The 18298-nt window shown below is 43.7% G+C and overlaps 1 protein-coding gene across 2 annotated transcripts in view; it reads right to left on the minus strand.

Annotated features, from left to right (window-relative positions):
- Positions 1-18298, minus strand: part of usta (uronyl 2-sulfotransferase a) — a 52773-nt gene that overhangs the window by 28490 nt on the left and 5985 nt on the right. The window lies entirely within an intron of this gene.

Below are 18298 nucleotides of genomic sequence, written 5' to 3' on the forward strand. Positions count from 1 at the left end.
TCCATGGGGGAGGGTTTCACAGACACACACACAATAATTAAAGATGCTAACCTATAAACAAAAGAAGCTTCACAACAAGTATACAACATTCAATGAAAGGACGTTATTGTGGTGAACCTATGTTTTGGCTAAAATTGCAAATTAACATGAAAAATATGTTTTGACTCAAAGTCTGAAAAACCCAAATCCATGTTATTTCAGAGTATTTCAAGATGTAAATAATGGTGGACGCGTGAGCGACAACAACAACAAAAACAAACAACAGCAGCAAACCCATGAAAAACCAACCGCAGCTGGGCAACTACTCTGCCTCTGTTGTTTAACACCAGATCACAAAACATGCCAGATGTGGGAAACACATAAATAGAAAATGCACACACACACACACGCGCACACACACACACACACACACACACACACACACACACACACACACACACACACACACACACACACACACACACACACACACACACACACACACACACGCACACACAGGTTCAATCTGTGCCATACACAACTGGAAATACATGGTTTTAGAGAAAAAATAAAGTTGTGTGTGAGATGTTATACCAGCAAGATGTTGTCGCTCCATTAAAATACATTTTTAAATTAAAGATAAATGGATTTTAATTAACTTTAAAAACATACAGAGGCTGTTAATTGAAACTGTAAAATCTAAATCTAAAGTAATACACGACAGCGATTGGTCTTGGCATTTGAAATAAAGATAAATTAAAATACCAGCTCTTGAAAAAACTGTTGTTGTTTACACCAGTGTTTCTTCGCAGCATCTTGACAGACTGCTCTTAGTGCAATACACTTTGGCTTCGACTACAGTGGGAACAGAAGGCTCTGCCCGAGTGAAAGCTGGAAAAAAAACCCTGCTTCAGTCGCTTGTTTACAATCCCAGTCCCCTGGCACAGAGTCTCAACCAATCTAAATCAGTTTTTGACAGAGTTTTTTTGCAGCTAACAATGATTTAGTGCTCTGAAGCCTGTTCCTGTTTTCTCCCATTATATCCTCCATTATAGCTCCCTTCTTATCCTCGTGGCGTCTCCACCAGTCATCGCAGGTCAGCGAGGTGCCTTCCCTTGTGAGACATATCACAAGTATCTAACGTGAACTTTCACCTTTTTCAGCAGCGACAGAAGGAAGGAACATTTCCCCAAAAAAGCACCTCCAGCATGTGTTGAGCTCTTGCTGGTAATCATCAGTAAAGACAAGGCCAGAGGAGTTGGAAAGACAAAAATAAATACAAAAAACAATGTGTCATTACGAACCCTTTCATCGTGAAACAGACAACAGCTGCTCGTGAAAACCGTAAGCATCTGCCACCCTTGTTTTGAGGACAGCCGTGATTCTGCTGAGTCACAAATTAAGCTATAGATAAACTCGAAGAGCCGGGTGTGTGTGCGCCACGCCTCCCTGCACAATCATCACCGAACCAGATATTGTGTTGGTGAACCCAATCTTCACATGTATTTGGATTTTCTGCTGCTCTGTCATGATGGTGAGGTTTTTCGTTTCCCCTCCTCCTCCACACAAAAAAGCTGCCCTTGGGAACAGTGAGGGTGAAAAACTGCTGCTCTCACCGGCCAAAATAACCTTTCAATCTTCCAAATGGAGGCAAGCATACTTCATAAGACTTTTCCCCGACTTCACAGTGAGCGTCTGCTATCTGCTTGCTTTAGGTTTCATGCTTGGATGTGCATGTAGCCACTGAGAGAGCCTGCGCTGCACTCTGGTCCGTCACTGCAGCACAGAGCAGCAGTCTTTAACCCCACCGCCAACACACGCACATGAAACACACATAAAAACAAATCACATGTGTGAGGAGCCTGAATGAGGCTACAGACTACAGCGAGCTCAAAGAAATAAATTTGACAGTTTGGGAAATGCACTTGGCTTTTTTTTTTGTTGAGTTAGATGAGAAAATCAATACCACTTTCATGTCTGTGCGATGGAGACAGAAAGCTGAGCGCCCGGACCTTAAACACGGGTAGAGAGCCTGTCAGAAAATGTGCCTCTGAAGCTCGTTTATTAGATTTAGATGTGCTTATTGCTCAGGCTAAGCTACGTGGTTTCTACCTGCAACTTCCATAGACTTTATACAAAGATTGACGACGTGTCTTCACTTCCTCCCGCTATCTAGAAATGACGCCAAAATATCCTGGATACGAACGCCACCGCCTTGAGCATCTGGAGACGGTGCCTGCACAACAGAAGTGTCATGTTCCCGTTCATACACGAGCTCGACCAATCATGAGTCAGTCAATCATGATGTTTCATCCCATTTTAATAGTGTCAAATAACCCATGAAAACCAAACTTCCATCAGTGTCAAACATCAGTGTGATGAGAACTACCTAAAATGCAAACATCTATCTTTGAGGAATATATTATTTAAGGGTGCTCCGACTGATATTCCCTCTATTTAGTTTGATCGGCGATCTGCCCCAAAAATCCTAATTGGAACACCCTTAATATTATTTAACAGCTTTGACTTTTTAATCAAGCAAATTTTTAAGCTGCATTTCAAGCAGAGTTGAACTTTGCCCTTATTCCGCTCTCTCAGATGTCTTCTTGTGGTTTCGTATCCTCATACATGTGGAGAGACAAATGACAAATGGCCGTGCACACTCGTCTGTGGTGTGCTTTGTAAATCAACTGCTCCCCCCAGACACCCGGTGGGAGTCTGTGGGGGTGAGCTCTAGACGGACAAGAGGAAAGAGGCAGAATGGGGGCAACAGAGGGAAGTTTGAAAAAAAAAGTAGCATTTGAAGGAGGGATCAGAAAGAAACCAGGGAATTCCTACAGAGCACCAGAATTCCTCTGGGTCCGTCATGTGACACAAGAATTAGATTCAGGAAAAGCATCTGCTGCAGTGCAGTGCACAGTGAGGAAATGAAAAGAAGTAAAGACAGGGGCGGAGAGACAGAGCGGGTGAGAGCGGAGGACAGCGAGAGTGAAACAGGAACAAATAGGTATCAAATGAGTTTGTGAAGAAGAAAAAGAAGAAGAAGAAGAAGAAGAAGAAGAAGACGAATGGCACCGTTTGGCTTGAATGCAGAGCAGCAATTGAAAAATGACATATAGCTAGAACTGGTGTTCATCTGTGTCGTGATAAAGCTCAACAGCTGGTTCCTGAGGTAAACATTTTAGGTAAGAGATTTTTATGACAGGCGATAATATTGCAACCATCCAATGAAGATTTACCACAAGCTACGTGATGTAGAAGCCCAGAGTCCAACTGCTTTTTAAGAAAATACAGTTTCATTCCCAATGTCAAGGAGAAGGTCTAATTGTGACATCTCTGATTGGTTGAGCTCGCTGTTACCATGGAAATGTTGGCTACGATCACATGGTTCAGCGTTACACTACTTTTATCACAGAGAAACCGCTGTTGTTTTTTAGAGATGAGGACAACAAGGTTTAATTCAAGAAGAATCGCACTGGAAGTCGTGGCTAAGGGATCATTTGCAATGGTTTATGGAAAGCGTAGTTTTTTCACTCTTAATAATAACAATGATTATTATGTACACAGTCTTGTTCCTTCAACTTTTTTTTCCATTTTCCAATATTGGTTTTGCTTGGAATCAAATGTTTTAGGGTCATGACTCATCTCGTAGCTCGGCAACTCTTTTTTATAAGGATTTTCTGAAACATCAGTGGAGAATATGATTTTGAGTTTTACTTCCGGAGCCGTTCCTAAAGTGGGCGGTTACTGTTACATTCTACATCTAATGTGCCAATGTCATGACGAAGAGGAACCATAACTCATGACAAAGATGATGAAGAAGTGTACTGGCTATGGCGTATGATGGAATGTTATTGCTTCCTGACAGGGAGTGTTGGCTCAGGGGGACTCAACGACCCATGTGGAAGGGACTTAATCGTCAAAATGTGTGTCCATGTGTGTATGTGTCGACCATGTGTGTGTCAAACACTGAGATTCAGCAGAGCTATCGATTATAGATCCTTCAGTCTACAATCTAACATATAATCTCTGTCCCTGTAGCAGCAGCAGCAGCAGCAGCAGCAGCAGCAGCAGCAGTCCTCGTCAGACTTTGCTCAACAGCGAGGGCGGCGCTGCAGAACAAACAGACTGCATAAAGAGAGCCTGTGTGGTGCTAGGTCTCACACTAGAGTGAGGGACAGATGAGAGAAGGAAGAGGGAAGACGGGCCGATGGAGAGAGAGAGAGAAGGAGATGGCAGGAAACAGACAGTAAAAAGCGAGATAATGAAGGACAGAAGGAGACAGAGGAGCGACGCACAGTGGGATGATGGAATGGAACCGGAGAGTCACAGTCCAACTTGGGTTGTAATAGCTTTATGGATGACCCTGACAGAACTGAGGCCATGTCGTAAAATATTTCCGCGGAGGGGAGAAATGCAAGAGCTCCACACAATGTGTGACTGTGGTCCACTGTGTGCTACTTTTCTCATGGGTCTCAACAATAGACCTTTATAAGGCTGCATGTCGGTGTGATTTCAGCACAGAGACGATCCATTCCAGACATGAGGTATATTACTGCCACACATAAAGGTCAGGTAGTGTCACAGGCTGTCAATTAGAAAAGCCATAGGAGCAAGGCATTGGATTATTATGGTATTAATACCTATATTATGCAATGGTACTAAAATATATAAAAACGCTTAAGGTAAATCATTGTTTTTATGCAAAAGTCACATTTTCTTCCAAGCTACGAAAGGAACCCATTCATGGATTTACTGTGGTATTAGAAACTAATAAGAAGAAATAATAAATGGTAAATTATCTGATCCAGAATTGATAAATAGTCATGGAAATAGTAGGGTAGATGAGGTATAATTTGTGCCTCTGTGGTATTAAAATTAAATATGCAAAGGTGCAAAAACTGGAGAAAACACACATAAAATAAAGTAGGAAAGTTGCCTCTGCAGTAAATCCCAAACATAACTGCAGAGATGGAAATTTAATAAATAGCCACATTCACCGTGAACTGACAGAAGAGTCAGGTGCCAGCGTCTGAAACAAAATGCTCCTAACCATCGCTGACAGGAAATCAGAGCTGAAGTCGGGCCAACACTAGCTAAAGATAGATCGTGCCCAATTGCCAGAGTGAGTTTTCCACAAATTTTCAATAGCTGATTTACTTTAATCAGGTAATTGCTTCGCTTAATTTGACTTATACATCATCATCATAATCATATTTTCTTACCTAATTACTACTTGGGAGGAATTATAGTGGGCCAAACCATGACGCTCCCTCTCCACCTTCAGCTGTTTTCCATGCAGAGCAAGTGGTGTGCAGATGCAGCGTATGTGCCAGAGTGCCGCTGCTGGTACATAACCGCATGTGTGTTTCTGAAATCTTCACAATTTGGGGAATTTAAAAAGCTTTAGCGGGTAAAGCATTTTAAAAACGCTGTGTGTGCATGCACCAAATGCTTGCAAATTACATGTATGTGCTTTATCTTTGTGCACATGTGTGCTTTCACATGTAAAAGTAGAATCTGCAAAACCCCAAAACTTTCACTAATTACACAGCAGATGGTGGCAGAGCCCTGGCCTCCATGTCTGCTACATAAATACTCATCTGACGGAAACGGCTGTCAGGCTCCATCTTGGACTGCAGCTCTGGTCAGTGCCAGGTTGAACCACCGCTGGACCGGACCCTGCCACTCCCTTGTTTTGCGCTCAGTTATTCCAGCATATGTGAGTATATGTGAACATGTGTGACGTGTGAAAGACGGAACAAAAACAGATAGAAAGTGGTTGTGTGTCGATATGTGCACATTTGATCGCATATGAGGGAGAAAACAAGGAAAAGGGAGAGATTTGGATTTGTTTACGTTCGATGGCGTGTGTGCACGTGAGGAAAAGAATGGAAGAGAGAAGTGCATGCATGTGTGTGTGCAAGGACATTTTACAGTGCCCATTACCAGAAGCCACAGGATGTGCGTCTGTAGCAGACCACCTTGTACCCCATGACATCATCACTGCGCCCTCTTAATCTCCACAAACACGTGTGCACACACACACACGCACGCACGCACGCACAGCACGCACGCACGCACACACGCACACACGCACACACACACACACACACACACAAAACATGCTGCTTTTCCCCTAACCTCATCAGGTGCCAAAGGAAGTGCATTTGCCATGTGTTGAGCACATGTTGTTGAAAAAGAGGAGAAATTCAGTGTGTGGGATTTCAGGGGATCTATAAGAATAAATAGAAAATAACATTCATAATTATATTTGATTGTGACGTTACGTAAAAGCCACTGTAGGTTCTCATACAGGGAGGAAAAGGGTGAGGGGACGGGGCCTTCTGTTGGTTGCAATCTGCACCCTGACCCCTAGATGCCACTAAATCCTACACACTTGCATAATCAAAAACATATTTACTGTCTACATTACAAAGCGTTTCTCTCAAATGGAGACAGAAGGGATTTATTAAACTAAGGTGAGCCAATTTAAATGGAGTGACGGTGCTTGAACAGTTTGGTGATAATGCCGTGACAGGAGTTTGGCGTCTGGCTGTCCAACAGTGGCCAAAAAAGAGAGCAAAGAGCAACAACCGAGCAATAAACAACAGATGGCAGCTCGCACTTCCAAGAACAGCAAAGACGTATTTATAGACGAAGCCTTTGGAACAGGCTGCGTATACTGCAGTAACAATTAGGGCTGTTAAAAATCAATCCACCACCATCATGAATCAGATTCAAAGCCGCAATATGAAAGCAAATCATAATCTGTGTGTAAATACTGCAGAATGTGGTCAACAATAATAAACACGTCCAAGAATAACCCGGGTTTGTGTTTTACAATTAGTTGTGATGCAAGATCTGAAGATGTGGAAGTCGAGTCAGCTGTACCACAGTTAGTTAGTTGCAGTTTAAAAAAAGCCTGGACACTTTGAAGCTGCCACCCACTGGAACACATGACGCAGGTGTTGACATCAAAGGCGTCTTATCAAGGAGATAGTGCGCAAGATAAAAGCTGACGCATCAGTTCAGCTTCCTGTTCAGTCAAAAGATTCATACAATCTGTGGCACAATCTGACTGTGTGATTTCACAGTGCGGAGAGGCATGATCTATGATCCAGCTTGAGCAACACAGGAAGTTGCGTCACCACAGTGTTTCTGAGAGTCCACAAGCAAATGTCAGGAATGTGTCAGATTTAGAACATGATAAGACTAAGAGTGAGTAAGTTCTAACGGGTCAGTGAACAGACGAGCATCTTCCGAGTGGGGCGGCTGATTAGTTTCAATTTGAAAATACCGATGATTTTTTTTCCGATGAATTGCTTGATTGTTTGGGAAACAAGACCTGAGCAAACAGTGAAAAATACCTTATCACAATATCCTAGAGCCCATTGTGACGTCTTTAAATGTCTTGTTATGTCCGACCACCAATCCAAAACCCAAAGATAACCAATCCACTAAACTGATTAATAGATAGGCCTAATCAGAATTTCTGATGATTGACTAATCAGTTAACAGTCACTTCAACCCTACATGTAAGTCAGTCATTGGTTGGAAGATGTTTTATAATTTTACCGATGGAAATAGAAAGTAAAATCAGGTAAGAGAACCACTGCAGAGTGTGATCCATACGTTCCTTCATCCGTACATCCATCCATTATCTATACTGCTTATCCTTTAAGGGTCAATAGGGGGTTTAGCTGGAGCCAAACCCAGCTGACAATGGGCGAGAGGCAGGGTACACCCCGGACAGGTCCCCAGCATACGCAGGGCTGACAAACAGACACAAACAACCAACTCCGGACAAATTAAAGACTCCATGCCTGTGGACTGTGGGAGGAAGCCCGAGTGCCTGGAGAAAACCCACACAGACATGGGGAGAACATGCAAACACAGGAAGATGGGATTCAACCCAGTAACCTTCTTGCTGTGAGGCGACAGTGCAAAGCCCTGCACCATTATTCAAAGAAAGACAGAAAAAAAGAAAGAGAGAAATACCAGTGTTGTTGAACTTTTCCGACCTCTGTGGCTTCTCTTGCTTCATTTGCAATCATCGTTTCTTATCTCCAAACAGACGCCAGCACAACAACAGCTTCTGGGAAATCTCTCTTTCTCACCCTGCTGCCTCTTTCAATAACAACTTTATAATTAGAGCAGAAATACGATACCATTGACGGTTTTAAACGATCGCCTCTTAAGCTGCCATAAATCGAACTGGTTATGAAACAGACACTTAATTAAGCTAATAAACATGCAAATGAGAAAATTCCTCTATGCTGACACATGCACCGTAAGCTTCTGAGAAACGGCCGCGTTTTTGCTGTCCCGTCTCTAGCAACAAAACCCAAACCACAAGCTCTCAAGGAGAAGCAATAAAGAAATATACACCTATTAAAGGTCATTAGGAGGCTAATTTTCTTCATAAAGTGGGTTTCCTTACAGGACCAGCAGAGTGCCAAGTGTAGTCCTCCTCTGTTTCTGTCATCAGGGGCACGGAGAAGGCATGTGGGAGGGTTGAAAGTACTAAATTGGCCTCTCTTGCTGTGTTAGGGTAAGGTCACATAGTACATCACATCTCGGTTAGAGGCAGCACACTGAAACCCTGTGCTGTGCAGCCACCCTGCTGAGACCGACACACACACACACACACACCACTTCTATCTCTCTCTCTCTCACACGCACACACACAGCCATTCTACACATGCATGCAAGTGAGCGGCAAACAAACACGGCATCCACACGCCGACGCTGTTGACTCATGCTAATGCTGGCCGGTGGAGCTGCGCGGCGTCGAGGTGAGGGAAACTCTCTCACCCTTGACTGGCCCCTCGGAAACATGGGCACGGCTTCAAACTCGGGCCAAACACTGGCTCATACAGCGAGAGCAATAAGTAGCTTTCATTCATAAACACCGTCTGACGGTCAGCTCATTGTCATTTGAGGGCAGCCGGGACAATTAGCTCCCAATTGTGGTCAGGACTTTGAATGGTGACAGACAAAAATACTGTAAGGCCAAACCCTTAAATTCAATCAAGCTGCACCAAATTTCACATACTCATAGATATCAGTTCCCTAAATGTACCAGATTTTTTATATATTCAACAAGATCCACTTGTTGGGAAAACAATGAAAATGTTGAACAATGCCCTGTCTTGGCTGAGGGGGGTAAAGCGTGTATTCTTGCATACAGACTAACTGACAGGGGTGAAAACATAATCTTCTTGGTGTATATAACTCTCCTGTATCTACACCCAGTTCTAAACTCATTGGTATATGAGGACTGGACCGAAGTTATATTTCAACCTCAGTGTGTTGCTGACATCCTAGTGACGTCAGCGCGGAACCACACAAGAGCTCCGCTCACACATTGGTCCAAATGTATTTGTGCTCAGTCATCGTGGTCATCTTCTGTCCATATGCTGCTGGTCACAGTTCACAGACGCAGACAGTCTGCACTGGCCTATAATCAATGTGTCATGTTGGAGATTCGGTGTGGGCACATGCTTTTAGCTGCATCTTTAAATATACAACCAGGAATCTATCCACCTCCTTAAGGCTCCGGTCTGGGAGATGACATTGTCAGAGGGAATAAAAGAAGAAGACAAAGAGAAAGAGAAAGAGGAGAGATAAAGGGAGACGCTGAGTAAAGGACATCTGGTTGACGACAAGCAAGTGCCGAACAGGATGCTTTATTTTTCCACCTGTTTCCCTAACAGCACTTAATATTCCAAAGAACAGATGTTAACCAGAACACACAAACTCCTCGAAAGCCCAGTTTGAGTGGTGTGGCTTTTCCATCTCTGTGGAGAATAACCCACATGGGCCCAGTTTCTGCTGCTGCTTCTGCCCCTTTATTTAGACCAACCACACAGGGATCCTTTACTCTTATAAATAGACGCAAAGCAGCTTGTACACCACAGTCCATCTGAGCATATGTGACTCACACACATGTGACTGAGCAATGTGTGCATTAATGAATGAATGAGCACGTTGATGCTTGTTGGAGGTGTGGGAAGAATCAGAGTGACTGATCATTTTGAGTTACTTGAGTATTTTCCATAATTAGTTAGTTCCCTACTCTCTTCTGTCAAAGGGCAGTACTGTAGGATTTTACTTACACAACCTGTGACCATCTTTTGAATGATGATAAACTGTTATACATAAAGAGATGAATAGAAAAGTTTAAATTCAGAAGTAAAATGCAGCTTACAGTAGTCTACACATAATATTATATACATAATTAAAAAGGCAGGACCCTCAGTGACTAAAATTATACATGATACAAAGGCAGGCCTACATTTTGCTGATACGATTTACAGAATGTTCTTTTGCATAAACACAATTTTTGCTATGTTATTTGAATATTTGAAATAATATTTGAAACATAACTTGACTTAACAGGGACAGACTACCAGGAAACTTGGTGGAAGGAAGCAGTATGGGTCAGTAAAGGGGCGCATCGAATATTTATATGGGTCCGGATCAGGGGGGGGCGGATCAAGGCATTTGTTTACACTTTCTTTAACATTGGAAGATATTCAATGTCTTTCAAAAAATAATTCCTGAATCTTGACGAAAAGAAAATTCGGACATGTTTAGGGAACTGATATTTATGAGTGTGAGCAATTTGGTGCAGATGAAAATAAAAGTCTGGATCTGGTGAATTTCAATGTGGTTTCATAAGTTGGCCTTGGCGGCGGTGTGCACTCCACTGAGTACCGTACTAGATCAGTTGTTAAATCAAAGCTTTATTCGTCAGCAAATATGACCTGTAGTAGAAATAGCAATGACTCACAATCTCACTGCTTTACACTCTGTCGATCTGTCCAGGCTGAACTCCCCCCCCCACTCATCTGTGATTGGCTCCAGCCTCCCCCGCGTCCCTCAAAGAATAAGCAGCATAGATAATGGATGGATGGATGCTGCTATACATGGCATTGTGGTAATTGCAGTTCACTGGGTTTTTTTCATCGCGGGATTCCTTTATTAAACGACACCAACAGGAAACGCCCCCCAAAAAATTCAAACATGTCGCGTCACAACAACAGAAAAATAACTAAATGTACTTGTTCCCCTTTATTTTATATGAATGTTTTGTTTGTTTACTACGCGCTGAAGTGCTGCTGTCGGTGAGCGCAGGCTGCAGCTAAGCGTGGCCTTGAAGATGGAGCTTGTCTTTAATTTAGCCATGTGGGCTATCGGCTACACTAGCTGGTGGTCAGCGGTTCGCTTCAGGCCTCCAAGAACAGCTCATTAGAACAGAGCGGCTTATTATAGACAAACCAACACTGAGCTACAAACTACAGACCCACAGTCCGGCCTGTTATGAAACATACGAGAAACAGAGCGAGAGAATTTGTCCACTCGCGTAAGGAAGACGGACGGTTTCTAGTTTTGGGTCCAGCTCCACCTTGAGAGACTTTGTTTTATTTTTGTTTCTGGAGAGACAATAAAGAACAGGCACGAGTAAAAAGGAAACTGAGGATAAACAGCCGGATGATGGAAGTGGTAGTAATGTTTGCTGATAATCCCCGAAGGCTGCGATCTCTTTGTGACAACATCTTTTATCCCTTTCTGTTCAATTTTCATCTACTGTTTATAGTCTTTTCTTCCCGCACTGGATTGAACACAATTATGCGTTCCCTGAAGCAAATTTCATGAACAGACGTAAAGACGTTTCGTTTTCTCTCTCTCAGACGGTGAAACAGGCACCTTGGCCGATAATCGGTAGACATACTTTTCATACCGACAGGTCTACAAGCACAGCAGCACCAAGACACAAAAACATAAGACTGTGAACTCGCGAAAGAACGAACACTTAAGAGTCAGCAAACTTAAACACACACACACACACGGATAAAACATGCATAAACAGTAACACGTATACACAAATGGGTGGAGAGGGTACAGGAGAGCTCAGAGAGACAGCGGTTTTCAAATCATGTGGTCGGGTGGGTAATGGAACTGCATGTAGTGATTAGAGACACAAACGTCCCAGCTGGCAGTTCCACGCTGCCAACGCACCCAGTGGCACAATTGTGTGTGTCTGTGTCATACATGTCCACTCCAGAGCGGAGGACAACACGGAGGCCGCATCTGCTCGCCAAGTGTTTGCCGCCCAGGAAAGAATTTACGTGGAAGTTTCTCGCACAGACGTCCCAGAGAGGAAACAGGGGGGGGGAGGAGAGAGAGAGGAGATACATGGCATGAGGACGAGGAGAGAGAGAGACAGCGGCAAAGGGACCGGATTGAAATGGAAAAAGAGGGGGAAAGATGGAGAGCGAAAAGGAAGGCTGGATAAACAGTGGAAGAAAAGCACGGTAATCCTCGGAGTGAGAATTTGTGGGGAAGTAGGAGAGCAACCTTCTGCAGTGATGGATGGATTTGCAGTACAGGCAGGTCCAACTGGCAGGGATTCAGACCCGTCCAGACTGGTGCAGCGGAGAGAGGTGGTTCTGGGCCAGGCCAGTGGAAACGCTACACAACCAGGATCTGGGCCAGTGAACCAGGCCAGGCCACTGATGGCTTTTCAAGAGGTGCAGCAACACTGTGTGTGTAAGAAGTAGCACTAAATTCTCGGGTTACTAACGTCAAGCGGGGTTTATCCAACATCCCAACATGACCTTTGACCTCTTGTTAAACGTCGGAAGCGTTACTAGTTTAGCAGATTACATTCCTGAACTTCTCTGGATGCTAGAGGTGAACCTTTGACTCACTTTCTTTTTCAGTAAAAATCACAAACACAATGTAATTAACACCACTACCCACTGCTCTGGGCTTCTCCGCTGAGAATGAGGGCCGCAACCTCAGAGTTGACCAAACAGGAAAAAGAACAAACTTCTTGGAAGCTGCATGTTTGTGTGTCTTTGGATATAAAAAAAAAAAAAAAAACCTTTGGACTGTGTCGCTCACTCACACTGTCTCTTCAAAACATCTGGAAAATGTGGTTTCTCCTGCAGACCGGAACATTTGTACAGGGTCAGGGCTGCAGCAGCTCACCACTACAGTACAGTAACGCTCCCTCGGCTGCGGCTTCAGCAGCTGAGGCATCTGTTGTTTGCAGGGTAAACACGAAAGAAGACGGGGGAAAAAAAGATCTCGATATTGATTTCATAAGTGTGACAGGTGATGGCAGCATGTGGATTTTCGCACTGGCCCTCACTTTTTTCCCTCGGTTTTTTGGCGCGTACGACGTTCTCTCGGTAGTTTGCACTCCTGTCTTCACATAAGAGGCAGGTATTGAGAGAAAGAAGAGGGAGAGAGAGAGAGAGAGAGAGAGAGAGAGAGAGAGAGAGAGAGAGAGAGAAGTGGTGGGAGACAACGGCGGGTCTCAGGGACAGGGAGCACATTTTGAGACGGAGGTGCGAGATCTGGCCCAGGTGAGGTTTCGCTTTCCACGGGGGACGACCACATTCCAACTGACCGTTTCAAAAATGCTCTTCAGACCGTCCACCCTCTCCTCTTTGCCGCCAATGCATTAATCTGTCTCAGCGCAGCCAAGCTCTGGAGCAATAAATAGTTTTATTCTCTGCAGGGCGGTTTCGGTGGTGTTCCTTCCGACTGCTGCAAACAGGGGCAGGGAGGGTCACTGATGATGATAGGATTAAGTTAGAACAACTGCTGTGCAAGATGCTGTAGGGATGTAATAAAAGTTGTGAGTTGCTTCATATCTATTAATCTATATATATATATATAAAGTGATAGAGTGAGATCATGGGTCACAATGTGGAAATACTGGCAGCAGAGCACACGGCTCCACATCCAGCAATGTCACCGTTAAAAATATTGAGCTGTCTCTGGTGTCAGCAGACGATAAAACGATAATAATAACTTTAAGTCAGCTTTATCTCCCCTCAAGGGTGTGGAAGCCTGCGGTGATCCTTTTTAAGTGTATACCAGTCGACTCCGGGCTGTCATCTAACTTACTGAGTTATGGCTCTCTGAGTGACGGGCAGAAATTACATAAGAGTTTGTTTGGATGGGAGCTGAGAGGTGTTACTTGGCATCTTTCTATAGCGTTCCTCTCTCCGTCTAGCTCGGCCCTTCAGATATGTGCAGCGGCTCTGTGAAAAAACTGTGTGTAAACAAAAGCAAATGCCGGGTGTGTTTCAAAAGCTGAAGTGTAGAGCAGAGGACACCTTTTAAATTAAACTGAGGAAAAAAGTTTCCAATGTATTTAAAGTTATTTCTTGCAAAACAGCAGCGTATTACCGATGGAACAATTAGGATCTTTCATGTAAGCTAAGCAGCAGAGGAAAGAGAGCGTGTGTTCGTTTCCAAGTCTTCCAGTGCTCCTGCCTTCATGGAAACATTGCTTTATCATTATGTAATGGTCTTTCCTTAATCTAATCCCCATTTGGTTTCATCTGGGACCAACTAGGATCTTTTAAAAGGCGTCTTAATGGTGCATACATGCGTGCACTTGCACCCAAATGAAATGAAAGTGAAATCAAACAAATTCATGTAGCCCATAAGCTTTCATGTTCAGAGCCAACAGGCCCCTGCAGAGCTAATGAGAGACCAGTATAATAATAATAATAATAAAGGTTGACGGCTTCAGAAAGTGATGATCTGTGTTTTGGTATCGTTTTCTAAAAAAGGGGAACTTCTGACAAACCACACACCTGACTCTGCCCTCGGGTTTCACTCTTGCTATCTGGCAGGAAATAACATTTAACATCTGTTTGGATTACGTGTGCATGTAGTGAAGTGATTTCTGCCACTGACAGGTAGATAGAAGGGCTGATAACAAATGGATTAAAACAGCCGAGCAAGGAAAACAGGATGGTTAGTTCACCCCCTACACTAGAGATGCACACAGAGTTTGATTTGGTCATTTGTAAGAGGCCCATTTGCACGGCCGGTACCTACCGGACCGAATCACAAGGCACATTTCGGTGCCTGAGCTCTCTACTGAAATGGTCGCCCTGCTTACAGGCACGTAGCGTTAGCCTGCAGTTAGCTGGTAGCTACCTCAAACTTGAGTCGACACGACGCCAAAATGCCGAAAGCTAATCAGTCGAAGGTGAGGCTGTATTTCACTTGAAAGGATTCCGACATCAAGACGTGCAGCAGAAAACGATTCCGTAAAGAGAGAACCACGTCAAACCTAACGAAGCACCAGGCAACCCGTGTTTTGCTGCTTGCGTGACCCCATGCCGAGCACAACAGCCGACAGCGTGGGCGTCCTTGGCTCCAGCGGTGGGGAGACAACTGATGAAGAGTTTGGAGCTGGAGTATTTTGCCGTGTTAGACACTGAAATTGTTATTTAGTGTTAAATTATTGTAGTTGGCTTAGGTTTTATGCTTTTTAAAACAGTTCTGCCACCGTTTGGGCACCAGTCCCACTTTAAAAGGATTGATTTAGAAACCAGTATCTGAAAAAACCCAAACGTCACCCTCACCCTAATCCTCACCCGTAGATTTCAGATCCAGAAAACTCAGCTGAACCCAGAACGGGCGCGTAAAACTTAAAAGTGCAGAGCAATACGATTCCCCAAACCAGCACATCGTGGTTTTAACAACATGGGCTGGGCATTGCTGGTCTATCTGCCTCGCTGTATATTTAAAGCTGCTATTTTAAAACACTATATACTTTTTTCATTGCCATGAAATGAGGCTAGCAGACAGAGCTGTGGTGAACGCACTCAGAATAAAGATAGGCAGAGTTCCTTGAACAAGGTATGTCGCTGACCACCGGGCAACATGTTTCCTTTTAACAAGTCCCATAACAACCAATTACTTGGCCTCAGGCTGTGTGTTTGTTCCTGAGCTGCGATGGGAAGAAAGAAAAAAGGGACAAAAATCCAGTTGTAGAATTAAATTGGAAAATAATTGCCCGACTTTGGTGACCACAAAAACCTGCCGATTGACGACAAGTGTATATGTGGCCGCTTGAATGGAAACAGGCGCTCGACATGTTGGGTGTTCCGTGGCAATAAACAGAGGAATGTGGAGCACCTTCAACACTCGCCAAAGTAAACAAAGAAACTTCCCAAATAAGCTGAGCACACCAGGGCACGGAGATACGAGGAAGGGTTGAGCTGATCCAAAAATCAACAGCTCGCACAGCACACTGGATTTATTCTGCTTCCAATTCAGGCAGGAAAAAGACCTCGCTTCAGATTAGAGGTCCTGTCCCTCCGTATGAGCGGAGAGGAGCTGATTAAAGCACAACTTTTAGTTTACATGTTATAAGCAAATACCTAATTTTCTCACAGGACCTCTATTTATCCTGGCGCTGATCTTTTAAATTATGGGATATACGTCTCACAAGCATTAGCCAAGGTACCACCCAGTGGCTGCGGGCCCTGAGCCGCCCACCCATTTATGCACCACCACAGGCGATGACATAAAAGCCACCGCAGCCAGCCGTCATCAGTGTCTTGGCAACCGCTTAGAAACAGCACACAGTTCCTAAAAACCACCCCCTTCTGAGCCGGTGTGTAAAAATGTGTATGATGTTGATGACATGAAGCACAAAAGGCTGAAATAAATACACCCGTTCACATTAGGTTAGTCGGGTGTGCAAGTTTTGAAGGGATAATTGGCCATTTTGGGAAATACACTTTATCGCTTTCTTGCCAAACGTTGATAAAAATATGTAGCACGCTCACGTCTTGGTATTAAAGGAACGGTTTGACAGTTTGGGAAATGTGCCTTTTGTAGAGTTAAAGAAGAAAACTGGGATCCTGTTCAGACCCAGTATTATCATCCTTCCTAAGTGATCACGCTAAGTACAGGTGTGAACGCACCCAAATACGTCCTCAATGCGTTTTGAGATCCAATCCGTCCGGCCACATGTGTCCAGAGGTGGTCTGCTTAAAATCTTTCTTCATAGCGGATCTGCACGCTTCTTATTGATTCATTCAGACCCCCCCACCCTGCTCGTTTCCCTCACTCATGCCGAACACACACTGCGTCAGACACATCTGTAAACTGGCTTAAAACAACATCATTTGATCTCGGTGAACACAAATGACCCAAGTGTTTATTTGCATGTTAAGCGGGGAAGTGAGATAAGCTCACAAGTGATCACAACAGACGCATTTTAATGCCTGATGGGAACAGGCGAGTTTAGAGTTGTCCACTTGTGAGGGGATCTCTCAGGACGGATGTTAATATCTGGTGTGAACAAGGCCTGATTTGCATCCCATGTCTTCCGGTTAAATATAATCCGCCAGCAGACAAGTAGCTTAGTTTAGCAAAAAAGACTGAAAACAGGGGGTTTCCTGTTCCCTCGCTCCATCAAATGGTAACAAAGTCTGTCCTCCAGCTTGTGTAAAGCCCAGCATGTGAAAAAACACAAATTTGAACTGTTTATGTGCAGCAGACAGTTTGCTTAGCTTATCATAGCCTTGCTCTCTCCAGTACAAAAGAAAAATGCAAGTGAAAAAATAATCCCACAAAGCTCGAATATAAACAGAATGTAAATTATAACGTTTTTTAACGGGAGAGCTGCTTCATAGAACTGAGGATATTATTTCCATAAAAACACATTGATGTTGCCACGCTGTTAAAATAAGTATTTTATCCTGTGTTTATTTCAATGTGCAGCGACTCAACGAAACATGTCATTTAAAAGTGAATTATTGTGCATCTATCTGAACGGTTAACACACCAACAAGTTCTTTTGCCACTATTTGTATTATAGTATTATTTGAATCAGTCGTTTGTGTACTGTATATATATATACAAACAGCTCATTCACAAACCACTGCCGACTCATTTCTCTGGGTTTTCTCTTGGGTTAATAAGCATCATTGTTCAGTAATCCTTGAGCAGCAGTCACAGCGTACAGCACCCGTGTGTCTGTGTTTTTTTTTTTTACATCTTTCTTTCTTTTTGTGTGGTGAAAACAAATGCACTAATGGAGGATAATTACCCCGTGTTGTTTTAGCGGTTGCTCGTCTCTCTGGAGAGAGGGCAGCGGCAGCCTCTCAGGCAAGGAGATGCTAATTGATAATGCTAATTGCATCTGTGATGTAATCATGGCGTGACATGAAGCCAATCTCTCAAATTATTTCATTTTCTAATAACCCCCGGAAATAAGGAACGTAACAGATCATCATTTGTCACGACTAATGGAAAAAAGAAAATATATGCGAATCCACCTGTGTTCGGACCAAACAAGAAATATTCATTTGTGCTTTTGTTTTCTTCAGAATCCTCCAATTAAAATCAAATCACTGTTGGTTTTTCTGTCTTTGGTTTCACCCCCTTTTCTCCTTATTGACCCTTACACCCAATTAACAGGCTGGCACGCATGTTAGAGAGCAGGTAAACAAACGGAGCGTGACTCGCCTGTGCTCAGCGG

This window comes from Hippoglossus stenolepis, chromosome 20 (assembly GCF_022539355.2).
Source record: "Hippoglossus stenolepis isolate QCI-W04-F060 chromosome 20, HSTE1.2, whole genome shotgun sequence".
Taxonomy (NCBI): Eukaryota; Metazoa; Chordata; class Actinopteri; order Pleuronectiformes; family Pleuronectidae; genus Hippoglossus; species Hippoglossus stenolepis.